We start from the raw sequence: 13,936 nt of genomic DNA on the forward strand, positions 1-13,936 counted from the left end.
AAAAGGTCCCAGAGCTGCAAGTCTAGAAAGATGTTCAGAAATGCTGAACGACTTCTATATATCTTGATCCAGCTCACGTAGAGGATGTGAAACCCTTACAGAGTCTGCTGGACTTTAAACGTATCTCATATTGTTGAAACACTCTTTACCAGACACATGCACCTCTGAATGTTTGGTGTGCTTCTCCATCGCAGGGACCAACGTTTACATTTCCGAGGGCATTAATTCACCTCACAAAAAGCCCATGCAGGGGGGGTAACACACTTCAAAAGTGGGCGGGGCTTGCAGCTATGAACATAACTGATTTCTCAGTCCGTCTCAGACTTCACATACTTCAGTTCTGCAGTAGCTCGTTAAGTCTGTAGCTACTGAATCTTTCACTTTTTGATATTTTCAATCTGCTTTGCAATGTTGAAAAAAAATGATCCTTGCCCGTTGATTTTTAAAGAGAAGTCACACGCAAAAAATGTCGAACTCTGAAACAGCTGGCTGTCTTATCACAAAGCCTCTGATTGGTTGAGGTCGTTCCTCAAAAAGAGAAAATTGTTTGAATCACCTCATAAATTATGTGATTCATAGATCTGGTGTGTGTGACAGAGCTTGTTAGACATAAAAGGATAAACAGAGTCAACAGCTGCTTTTGCAGATGAAATCACAAGTGTGAATTTACCTGCAGGAGGCAAATTGATGTATTTTGCTGGATATTGATTTTCTTGGTACATTTATCGGTTTAGGCTCAAACTGTGTGTGACAGACTTTCTACATCTGTGTGCATATTCTAAAGATTTCATCCTGAAGCAGATCTAACTTTTACATTCTTATCACAGTGTGTTAAAAAACTTTTATCAAAAGATTCCCCACAACACCTGAGTGTGACAGAGAGGGATGTGAACCTGAAACAGTTCTCTGATAATAACATCTCATCAATTCTCCAACTAATGGGGCGCTCTGACATACTAATGAATCATTTTCTGCAAACACACACACACACACACACACACACACACACACACACACACACACACACAAACACACACACACACACACACACACACACACACACACACACACACACACACACACACACACACACACACACACACTTACACGTGCGTGCAAACAATGGCCGAAAAGGCAAAAGCAATGCATTCTGGGTAACAGCAACACTAATGGCTCATTAGTTATGCCCCACGGCAACAAAGCCAAGTGGTGATGAATGGGCGCTGTGGGAGGTTCCTTACTGTACGTGTGTGTGTGTGTGTGTGTGTGTGTGTGTGTGTGTGTGTGTGTGTGTGTTCGTAATCAATAAGCATGCTCTGTGTGATTCTCTTTTTTCTGTATTTAAAAAAAATATATGTGTAGGCATGTGGTTTGTACGCAATACTGCCTCTCAGTCGGCGTGGTAATTAGTGTTCATGCTCATGTTCATCATGCCCTGTGTGTGTGTGTGTGTGTGTGTGTGTGTGTGTGTGTGTGTGTGTGTGTGTGTGTGTGTGTGTGTGTGTGTGTGTGTGTGTGTGTGTGTGTGTGTGTGTGTGTGGAGTGTGGGTCTCTGTTGATCCGGCTCTCCTCACTCTGAGCCGGCTGATGGAGCTCAGGACTCTTGTCATGTTGTCAGGAATCCAGGAAGAAAACTGCAACAGGACTCATTACTGTCATGTACCCCCCACCACACACACACACACACACACACACACACACACACACACACACACACACACACGTCTCGTACATCATGTGGCTCGGCTATTATCTCCACCTGCTCTCGATCGTTCTCTCCCCTCTGCTCCCTCCTCTCTTACCTCATTCCATCCTTTCTTCCTCTATTCACTCTCCCTCTCCTCTCCTCCCTTGTTGTCAACTTTTCCCCCGTCCTCCTCCTCCTGTCAGAGCTGCACGTTAATAGGATGTATGAGCTGTGTGAAATAGTCTGCTGTGCACATCAACATGCCGGTTAAAAAAAACTTTGTGCATACCGACTTCAGCAGAATTATGGCTGTGCATGTAGTCGGGTGTTTGTGTGTGTCTGCAGATGTGACGGTGATGGATGTAGCTCTGGATGCAGTGAGGCAAATTAACTTACACATAAGTGTGTGTGTGTGTGTGTGTGTAATATAGAGGAGGGCTGATGAGTCTCAGAGGTGCAGTTCCAGTAATAGAGAGCTCATGAAAAGGACATATTACCATCATTTAGAAAGTGAAATATTGAAGAAAAATGCAAATCCTCGATGAGAGAGGCTGGTTTCTCTCAACACTCGAGTGAGTGATTTGAGTGAGTTTCCAGGTGGGCGTGTTCTTCAAAGTGCTGCCTGTGTGGTCCAATACGTCGGCAGGTTCTGGTTAAGTTTTGCCTTGTTCCAGTGACGTCTGGTTAGAAGTGGTTTTCATGAAATGCAAAGAAAGGTGACCTCTACCTACTCGAATAACTTTCTTTAAAAAATAAAAGTCATTTTGTTTCTCATTACTCCGTCAGCTGCAGCTTCAGGACTGGCAGACGGGTGACGGATGTAGGCGAGCGAAGAGCTCACTGCTGCTGAGGAATGATTTGCAGAAATGTTTCCCTTTTCTTTGTGAACTGATCTTTACTTCAGGGCGTTCTGTGGTGTAAAAAAATGACTAATGTAAAAGAACAGGAGCTCAGGGATCACTACAGAGTGAGCCAGGACACACACAGCGTGCAGTGAGATGGATGGTGGAAATGTGAGTGGAGGTGAGATGAATTCAATTAACAAGGAAGTAGGAGGGATAACAAGAAGGAGATATACTTTTTGCAACGCTGCAATGTCAATATATCTTGTCGGGCTTTCACGCTTACAGAAAACTCCTGAAAAACTCTGGAGCAATCCTCCTGAAATCATCTAGATATTTCCAGGCGTGCAGATGAGAAAACAACTTTTAGAAGGTTTTATTCTCTTGATGCTGAAATTACAAAGCTAGAGTTTAAAATGCTGACCTGAAAGCAGCTGAGTCAAACCCCTGAACTCATCTGAGCCTAAAGTATTTCACCCTGCTTCTGCTGCTATTTCAGTGGATTTTGGAGCTGCTTTGGTTGAGTTTCTTTATGTGAAGCTGTAAAAAAGAAGGAAATGCTGTTTCTGTAGCGGATGCAATCCCTCGTCGACTCAAAACTGTTTTCCTCCATCTTCCATCAGCTCACTTGTTTTTCTCTCTTTGTATCTGACACCAGGAGCAACAGCACATTTACATTCTGTTAGTATATCTATAAACTCCTCAGTGAGATGGCTTCAGCTGCAGATTGAATGTGGTGTTTGTGGAGTGTAACTTTTATGGTGAATTATTCATGTGGCCTCTCGTCTGTGTGTCTGTACAGGTGTAAAGACTTTAAAACAAAGCGTCTCTGTGAGCTTCCTGCAGAATAACTGATGAGATTTAAGAGACAAGCTGAAGAACCCGTCTGTTGTTATGAAAGAGTTCACCTTTAATTAAAAAGAAGAATTTGTCTGCATGTCTTTTACAAAAGTCCAGATAATGTTTCATAACTTTGAATCCTTTAACAGAGCATCTGTCAATCTAAATACTGAAGGTACACTGCAACAACCTACAACTCTATTTGTTCAGTATATATCTCATTACACTTAAAGTCTTTATATGTGATTATTCACTTAAATGTAATATAAATCAAGTCTATCCTCTGAAAATAACTCTGTGAGTCATGACTGTCTACAATGGGTGTAACACCCGAGTCCCACTGTCTGTGATGTTTTCAGAGTTTTCAGAGTCCTATCTTCACTTTGTTTACATCGTCGGGACGGCCGGCTGACTCCTCCCCTCATGTATAAAAGTTGTTTAATTGAGGGACTAGAGAAAAGAAGAATAACATACTGTACTCACTGCTTAACTGTGTTTCTAGATCACGCTCATTTCAGGTAAAGTTACATGCAGTGTGAAGATACGAGCATAATAAAGATCACTAGCATTAGCATGCTAACACAACAATGCAGCGCGAGTTGTTTTGGTTTCATGCTGGTGCTCAAGGGCGACATCTGCTGGATCAAAAAATCACATATAAAGCCTTTAAGCACAGGGAGATACTGAAAGACACTTAACTTAACTTTCATAACCTTGCAACAATGAGCGCTGGTGAGAAGCGTTCTGAAAGGCAGGTTGTGGGCGTGGCTCTTAATGTCATGAGTTATTTTTTGTCCATTAAAAAACTAGACAAATACACTTGCTAAGATTTGCCTTTTTGCTGCGTACAAATGAATTTCCAAAGTTCCTGATATGATATGAAGAGAGGATTATTAATATTTCACTTGAAAAGTGAGAGAGATGAGAGATCCCTCTGTTGTTGCGTCTTTAAGATTTGCTGCAGAGTGAGACTCCTTTGCCACACAAACAATCTTGGGCCGAACACATGCAGTGGCTGAGACAACAGACGAGTTGAAATCTGGCATCGAGTGATTAAAGGGGATAAAAGTGATTCGTTATCTAAACGTTTGTCACTTGAATCTGTGCGCAGGCGACATTGTGTGACATCTGAAACGAGAGGCTGCTTGTTCTGCTAATCTCTGAGAGGACAGATAACAGATTGGTTACACTGGAGTTTAGCTAATTAGTGTATCAGTGTCCCCCAGATTGAATTAAGTCCTTCATTTTTAGAAATAGAAGGGATCACAGTTACTGACTCTCAGCCTGTTATGATATTGAAAGTGAGCTGCTGGGGCGCCGGATGGCCGAGCGTTTGGGTTGCACCCCCCCCCCCGTGTTTAGAGGCTGTCGCCCTCCAAACAGGCGGCCCAGGCTTTGACTCCTTCTCTGCATGCCATACACTCTATTATACCTATCCACACTCCTATCAATAACACAACGATCAGCTGCTATTCCCTCAAGATCCAGAGGACAAAAACTGAGACTAAAATTTAAAAAAAAAACATAATTGTCCCAGAGAGTCGATTCAAAGGCACATAGAGCAGCAGCATGAAGGAACAAATAAGGAGCAGCAAAGACAGTGCAAGGCAAAAATCCAAAAAGCACAATAGATAAAGAAGACTGCAGATACAAGTGGGCTGTGATCAGACTAACAGCGGGAGACAAATGTAAACAGAGCTGCATGCCAGTAGACGGATACAGAGTGGGTGAAGTGATAATAGAGCGGTGGAGAACAATAGTAGAACAGGAAATTAATGTGTCTGTAGAGCTTTATGTGCAGCATGACTGAAATCAAACAGGAAGTCAACAGTGGAGGTGGGCAGAGAGCCTGATGCAATCTCTCTAAAGAGAGTATCGGAAAGGTACCAAGTCTTTAAAAAAATATATATATTGAAGATCTGAAGTTACTTTTTAAGATTTATTTTTGGGTGTTTTGTGGCTTTATTGGAGAGATAGGACAGCGGATAGAGTCAGAAATCAGGGAGCGAGAGAGAGAGAGAGAGAAAGAGAGAGAGAGAGAGAGAGAGAGAGAGAACGAGCGAGAGAGAGAGAGAGAGAGAGAGGGAGAGAGAGAGAGAACGAGAGAGAGAGAGAGAAAGAGAGAGAGAGAGAGAGAGAGAACGAGAGAGAGAGAACGAGAGAGAGAGAGAGAGAAAGAGAGAGAGAGAGAGAGAGAAAGAGAAAGAGAGAGAGAGAGAAAGAGAAAAAGAGAGAGAAAGAGAGGGAAAGAGAGAAGGCACTGGCTAAATCGTGGCTACATTTTGTGGTCACGTTGGGTAAGAAACGACCCACTTTATTGGGCGACCAGGACTTCTTCTTGCGTTGCCATGGTAATGGAACAGGTATTGATACCATCGGAATAATTAACCCGCCTTACACCGGCAGTGTGTAAAGGGTCAAAGACTACATCAGAATTCAATGGAGGAAAGTCCGACCTAAAGAACTCCACTGTATTATTCTGCTCAATGTAAAGGAAGTAAATCCTCTTTCCTCTTTGCTGATGAGACTCCCATCAATCAGACCGACGGGTTGAGTTATGACCTTCGATTAGAGATCAACAGGCAGGACGGTTAATCAATCACAACCTACAAACCTGTTCAGTGACTCTTCAAACACTGACGCTGTCGGTCTGAGTCTGAACACTGTGCTAGTTTCTCTCTCATGGCTTTTTGTGTTCAAAGAAAACCGTTGTCACTGAGCAGTGACAGTGACAACGTGTGAAGTCTGAGTTCATGCTTACCGCTGAGTACACGATTTTAGTTGTGCAGAGAGAGAGGATGAAACAACACAAATATGTTTATCAAGCTGACAGTCATTTTGTTTTCTTAAATCTAGACCACTGAATATGAATCTGGAGCAGTTAGACGTTCAGACGCAGCATTATCCTCTAAAACTTAAATGCATCATGATGTTTTTTTATGTGAAAGCCATTTTCCCTCGCAGGGTTTAACTCCATCGTTCGGCCGTTGCTGCACACACGCTGCTTAAAGAGCATTCAGAGCAGCTGCGTCCATGTCTCCAGACCGTCCCTGACGTCTGCTCGGTGATGTCGACCTGAAGTCAAACCTCTGAGGCGTGATTCTGGAGGGAAACTTTGACCCGTCAGATATTTTGTCAGTTTGTTGGTTAAAAAAAGCTGCAAAGTCCGAGAAATAGTCTTGAGGGGAAGGTGAGAGCTTAAAGGGGAAGGAGGCATTTTGATGCCGGTGAGTTGATGCCACAGTAGAACCAGGCAGGTAAACGAGGAGGAGAGAGGAAATCAGCAAAACAATTTTAATAGAATTTACAAACAGTCTGTTTTTGGCAATCGTCATGTTAGCACCCATACAAAGTGAAAAGGAAAACAAAAACAACATCAAAAATCATCACCATGTGTACAACCTCTCCCACCAGTTTTATTTTACATAATTTTGTTACTATACTGTCCTCCATGTTTTTCTTTGTCCTGTTTGCTCATTTACTTATTTTTCTCCCTCTTTCTAATTCATTCATTTTATTTACTGACCCTTTCCCTTTTGTTTTGTTTGTTTGTTTGTTTTTGTCTAAATCTGATTGCAAAACTGTATCGTACCACAGCTCCCCTCTTTGTTTGTATCTCTTTTATTTTTATTGTGTGAGTGTGTGTATGCACGTTTTGGTGAATAAAAAATAAATAAAACAATAAAAAGGAAGATGATGAATGGAGGTTAAGTGCAGAGCGATGACGGCTTTGTGGCCTTTTACTTTTCCAGCTGCAGACGCACGCAGAGAGAAACACTCACATGCACACAAACACAAACAGAGAGCCGGCTCGGCTGCACCTCACAGCAGACCTGCTGCACGCACAGCTCTAACTCGGGAGCTATTTTTCAGCAGCCTGAGGACTAAAACTGTCCGTGGAGCAGAGTATAATAAAAAACACTCAGAGAGCACAGAAACAAACACTCTATACTCTATGCCCTATTTAACCTCAATATATGCCCCACTGCTCTTTATGATCTGCTTTTACATTCAAGTCATTCAACCTGTGCGCTCCTATAGAATGACTTATTGCACAGTGAAAGAAACTACTATTAGCTCCTGTTTCTAGATGTTACCTTGATGCCTATAGCTGCATGACGCCATGATGTAACGAGCAAGGACGAAGAGTTATAAAAACGAAGGAGCAGAGAGGGGGGAGTTTTTGGATTTTGCACAGACGGCTGAGAGACTTCAGCTCACACTAATGAAAGACGATCGATCAATCTTTCAATTAAACCAAATTCAGAGAGAAGATTTCATTAGTGTCTGTTTAATGATACAGTCCTGCATAAGGGAAAGTCAAACAGTCAGACCTTCATGATCACTTCCTCTTGAATCACTTGTTTTTGGTACAAATGCATCAAACTAGAAGGTGTGCTGAAAATCATATCTGAAACTAAAGTGTCAAGAACAGGGATGTGATGATACCAGAATGTCAAACTTTGATTCAATACTAGTAAAGATTTAAAATATTGATACCTGTTTCTGTCCTAGTTACCCAACATTGGGACATTTCTTGCTTTAAATCACCACAGATTGCAAACAAATTCCTGCACGCTCTCAAAAATGCACAAACACATCGAGAACGTTTCTGTAACCAATTGTTGCCGATGTGTGCGGTCCTCTCTCTCTTTCACTCGCGGCAGCTTTTGGTAAAAAATTGTGACTGAAGATCTGAACTTTCTTCAAAGCTTCTCTAATTTTTTAATACAAATGATCATGAAAACGACAGAAACGCAGTAAAGTGTTCAATGCAGAAGCATCGAAAAGTATCAAAGTATGGAACATTTTGAAAATCAACAACTGTCATGATTTGGTCTTATGTAGTTTGTATTTTCAGTTTATGTTTCCTATCTTAGTTTCTAGTGTTTTTATTTTGCATTTCCTATACCTGTGTTTGTGATTACCCTATGTCTATTAAGTCTGTGTTTCTTGCCGTCTGTGTCAGTTATTGTAAGTTCAGAGTAGTTGTCCGTCAGTGTCAGAGTTTCTAGTGTTTCCTCATTTTCCCTTTTTGGATTTTGTTTTTGTTTTGCATTTTGCATCTAGCCTTTTCATTAAAATAAATAGTTTTTGTTAAGCATCTGCACTTGGGTCCAGTTCGTTATCAAACCTTGACAACAACCATTTCTACAAATGAAGTAAAGGAGACAGAAGAGAAAACAATGCAGTGAAACTCGAGGAATTCATCAGTGATTCTGCAGTTTTCAGCTGAACAGCAGCTCGGGTAAAGAACATTATTTATTCTGACTTTCAGTCATGCTCTCTCTGCTGTCAAACTCTGGGAGCAGTTTTGGGACCGTGGAGAGATTTAGTGTTTTGCATTTTTCTGAGGTTCTTTTCTTTTTTTTTTTTTGGGTCGATGCATTTCAACACGACTTTCTCCTGCTCCCTCTCCGCTCAGTCGACCGACTCTGATCGTCTCCTCGAAGTGAACCCGGCTCAGCGGGCAGAAACACAATGATTGTTGAGAGACCAATTTGCTCCCTGAATTATTCTCAATTTGTGCTAATGAGGGTTTGTGTGTGTGTGTGTGTGTGTGTGTGAAAGCGAGAGAGAGAGAGAGAGAGAGAGAAGGGGTAGTGGAAAGCGTGTTTGTTAGCCTCGTTGTTATTTGTTCTTTGTCATGTGAGGTTTCAGGATTTGTCCCTGTGGACTCGCTCTGATAATACGATGCAGGAGATTAACAACAAGAGGCCAAATCTGTTTTCACACATTCATCCCCCGAACATGTTCAAGAACATTTCAAGACAGTCGGCCCCCGAGATGCTCACACACACATACAGTATGTCCCTCACAGTGGGAAGTCCTATCTGTCAGTGGGGAGGGGGGGGGGGGGGGGTCTCAGGAGGCAAGAGATGCTGCTGAAATCAAAGATGGTGACACAGCGTCAGAGTCCGACACTGTGATGACAGTTTGTGTCTTTACATCAATGTTACATCTAATCAGACATATGCACAGTACGGACGAGTGGAAAAGAGCATATGGTCAAGCAGAAGAAAGTGAGAAGCAGATTTATAAACTTTGTTGCGTGCACAAAGACCACACCGGTCGTGTGATATAGACGCCGTCACGCCCTCCCGACTGATTGAAGTGAATTTTCCTGAATATTTCCTGCTGTGTTCACACATCAGCTCACCCTGACTTCAGTTCAAACGTTTACCAGAGGCTGTCAGGGTGAAGTTCAGAGAGAGTGAAAGATTTGCACTTCTGATTTCACACCTGCGGCTCACCTGAAGAGTTTTAGGCATGTGTGAAAACAGACTCCTGATGACACAATAAGAGAAACATGCCTTAATACGAGTTCTTCAAGTTTTTCATTTCATGTGAGAGACAATCCGATCAGCTTTCAGTAATGCAAACTATTTAGAGATTGTCCTGAAACAAACCTACCCTGGACACCTCATGTACAGAGGCCGTGGGTTCAAATCCGACCTCAGACATTTGCTGCATCTCATCCCCCGCTCTCTCCTCCAAACTGTCTCTCTTCAGCTGTCACTGCCCTGAGCAGAGAGCAACAGACAGTTTAGAGATGGAATAACAGAAAGTCAACATCGGTCTATTTGGATGTCTTTTGTTGAGTAATAGACCAAATAATGACACTTGACATTCTTCGACTTTATAGTGTAAGTCTTTAAAAACTCAATTTCTCCTGTTTGGCAACATCTTTGATAAGCTGTGACTACAGGAGTGTTTTCCTCACTGTCACTTTAACAGATATCTAAACAGTGTAGAGCTGAAAGCTTTCACTGTTTACTGCCTTAGTGGCTCCCTGCATGTGACTCAGCAGAGTCCCTGCACCTGCTCGCTGCATCAGACCAAACACTGCTGTGTGATGGACGCTGTTTGAGATTATTTCCAGGACGACTCAACTCCCATTTCAGAAGAGATTTTAAAATTCTGCAAAAGGCTGCAGGCTTTCATCGGAGGGCCACAGGCTCAGTCGGCGTTTTGTAACTCAGGAAATAAAGTAACTTAGAAGACATCAAGTCATCATAAGTTTTTCAGATTCTGACTTTAACAGGGTTTCATTATTTTAAGTCACTTGTGACCAATAAGGACTTCAAGTTCTGCCAACTGATGTTTCCAGACAAAAGACAAACCTTTCAAAACTGACTGATGCTGGAATGTCCCTTTAAAGGCTTTATATGCGAGTCCCACTGTCTGTGATGTTTTCAGAGTTTTCAGAGTCCTATCTTCACTTTGTTTACATCGCCGGGACGGCCGGCTGACTCCTCCCCTCGTGTATAAAAGTTGTTTAATTGAGGGACTAGAGAAAAGAAGAATAACATACTGTACTCACTGCTTAACTGTGTTTCTAGATCACGCTCATTTCAGGTAAATTTACATGCAGTGTGAAGATACGAGCAGAATAAAGATCGCTAGCATTAGCATGCTAACACAACAAGAGCATATAAAGCCTTTAAGACATACTGTGTTGCTAAGTTACCAGGGGAGCGACGTCACTAGAGGGCGCCTTGTTTATCCTTGAAGTCTAGTTTGAACAGCGCTTGTGCTGTGGACGACACTAGTAACTGAGTTTTTACTTTCCCGCCTTTGGCCTCTCAACTCAACATCAGCGTCAAGGTTCAAATGGACACTAAGTAAGTTGCTCATGTATAAAAAGTAGCCGTACAACACGGCTTCGTAAGGTTGATGTGTAGCTTGTAGAAAAACAATGAGCATTGTGGAAACCGTCTGATTCTGCACTTTTGGGTAACTTACTCTCCAACGCTCTCCAAAACAGTGTTAACCACGAGGCACAGACCCGACCTGTTACACCAGATCTGATGCGTGAGCAGAACCTCCATCATGACAGGCAGACGTGGAGGTAGTGAGAGAGCAGAAATGTTTGTACATTATAGAAATAGTGACAGTTTAAGTGTTGGCACCATCATGTTAGAATTTATTTTGATCTGAATGTGGAGAAAACGCAGACAATACAAATCAATGATAAGTAAACAGGCGACGACACAGCATCACATTTATCACCTCAGCATGAAGCCCAGGAGACGCAGGAGGAGAGACACAGATGTGCTGCAGATATGAGAGCAGACAGTGAGAGGAGAGAGAGGAGAGAGGTGCTCTGATTTAATTTACAAACTGACTTTAATTAAGAGTTTTAATGAAATGCAAAACTTCACGCTTTAGTGAATACTATTAAACACTCAGACACATTAACTTAAAAACGTATAGATCGCAAGTTCCATTTGAAAACAAATGACCTCATTTGTATAAATCAATACGGCCCTCTGCATTTTTAACACGAGGCGTGTGACCACGTGTCTCCTCTCAGGAGCGCCAGCCAATTAACGACGGACGCAGTGAGGCAGAGAGTCGCATCAAAACTAATGTTCAACACTTTGTGTGTGTGTGTGTGTGTGTGTGCGTGTGTGTGTGTGTGTGTGTGTGTGTGTGTGTGTGTGTGTGTGTGTGTGTGTGTGTGTGTGTGTGTGTGTGTGTGTGTGTGTGAGAACAGGCTCATTCCATCATAGGCTTTCAAGGCAGGGTTGGTCATTTCTCAAAAACTAGCATGATTTTGAAAGTAGCATTCCCTCAGTGCTACGTCTGCACCCACCCCCTCCCCTCTGTGCTCCCTCTTAAGCCCCGCCCCCTCACTTACATGCACGTTGCTCCAGAAGAGGACCTCAGCTCATGCTTTGAGTGTGAGCTAGAGCACGCAAGAGGTAGAGAGCGAGCAGGGAGACAGGGAGGCGTGTGATTGGTTCATCAGGTTGGTACCTCCTGGCAGACATTGGTGGAAGTTTTTACAGACTTACAAACTGATACAGATGATGGATTTTCTTTGTTCCTTTTTCAGAGAACATGAGTTATTAATTTCTGTCAGGACCTAAAGACAACTTCAACCAAAATCTTAGAAAGTGGATCTGGAGGAAAATGACCAACCCTGACTTTATTACAACTTTTTGTTTTAGAGGGGAAGTCTCTAAAACATCACAGTTGAATAAAGGATCAGATGAAAGAACGCCTTACCTCTGAGCACACAAAGAAACCTTTATTAAAGAGATTCTGTGATGTGAATGGAGAGCGTAGACTTTAAAGAGAAACTTCTGGACTCTTTCATGCCCTGACTGTGGCACCTGCGTGTTTGAACAATTCCTGAGTATTCATGAGCGGCCTCGGCTGCGTTGTTTAATACCCACTCCTCTATCGACTGGCTGCTATTCAGGGTCGTCCAACACTTGAAGAAGTTGACTCTGGTTTATTGGAGCACTCAGCAGAAGTTTGTGTAAAAGCTTTTTTCTGAATGAGTCGAACAAATCAAAGTTAATGTGAGTGTTTCAGCGGCACACTGTTCACACTCTCTCCATTAGTTTAAAAGTGAAACATTTTCTCTGATTCTATCTCTCATGCCGTGTGTTCGGCTGATGCAGCATCGTTTTTTTCACATGTCTGTGTTTGTGAACATGCATGTACCTCTACTTAGTGTTGCTAAGCAGCATCTTGTTGTTGCCAAAGTTCTGTTTGTGCTCTGTGCAGATTCCCCCTGAGACAAAGAGAGGTCGGGACGAGGAAAAATACTGAGAGAGAATCAGACAGTGACACACACACACACACACACACACACACACACACACACACACACACACAGATGCGTCTGTCCTGATCAGAGCAGCTGATTGGTCGGTTCTTAGAGGCATGAAGGAACAATAACAGCTCAGTCACACACACACACACACACACACACACACACACATGTCGTGTTTTGGAAATTGAGGAATAATTAGAGATGTCACAAGCCTTAAAACTTCAGGTGTTTTCTTCGACAGGTCATAGAAGAAGAGATGAGATATCTCAAGCTCAAGGTGTCTCAGCAAAGTCTCTAAATTATATATTGACGAGTGGATGCAGAAACTAACGACCAAGTCTGGAGTAGAATCTGCGCTCTGCACGCTCTCAGTGTATGAAGGTGTGTTCATGCATTGATCTGCAACAAAACACTTTGCTGGATGTGTTGTGCAGGAGAAGTTGACCCACGCTCTTTTATTAGAGTCCAACGCTAGCGACCCAAACCTGCTACTAATCCAGATTTAATCTGGGTCTCCTTGAACCTGTTTAGAGAAGTATTGTTTTCCATCATATTTAAAAAAAAGCATGGACAAAAACTTTATTAAACAAACGCTGATTCTGTAAGTTCACTTTTCTAAAGAGTGAGGCAGGATGGTGATGATGGTGTGAAGACACTCTGCTGCAAACACAGCAACGCTTACTCATCAGGTGATGATGTGAGGCGTTCTCCCAGCAATCCCATGATCCTCGGAGAGCTGCGGTACTGAGGGAGAGAGGGAGAGAGGGAGAAAGAGAACAGAGCTGTTTTCACACATGCACATAAACTTCAGGATATTTTCGGGGTTCGCTGAATGTGTGATCGCAAACAGCCAAATTTGTCATCAACGACTTTATCTGGAAGTTTTTCCTGCCAGCCCCTCAGTAAATTAAAAGTGTGAAGTCGTGGTTAGCTGATGTGTGAACGCAGCAGGAAACACTCAGGAATATTCACCTGGATCGAGTAGAGGGGATGATG

The 13,936-nt window shown here is 42.6% G+C and overlaps 1 protein-coding gene across 1 annotated transcript in view; it reads left to right on the forward strand.

The window, feature by feature from the left end:
- Positions 1 to 13,936, forward strand: part of slc8a2b (solute carrier family 8 member 2b) — a 163,947-nt gene that overhangs the window by 95,107 nt on the left and 54,904 nt on the right. The gene's annotated exons all lie outside the window — the stretch shown is intronic.

Source organism: Labrus mixtus, chromosome 9 (genome assembly GCF_963584025.1).
Source record: "Labrus mixtus chromosome 9, fLabMix1.1, whole genome shotgun sequence".
Classification (NCBI taxonomy): domain Eukaryota; kingdom Metazoa; phylum Chordata; class Actinopteri; order Labriformes; family Labridae; genus Labrus; species Labrus mixtus.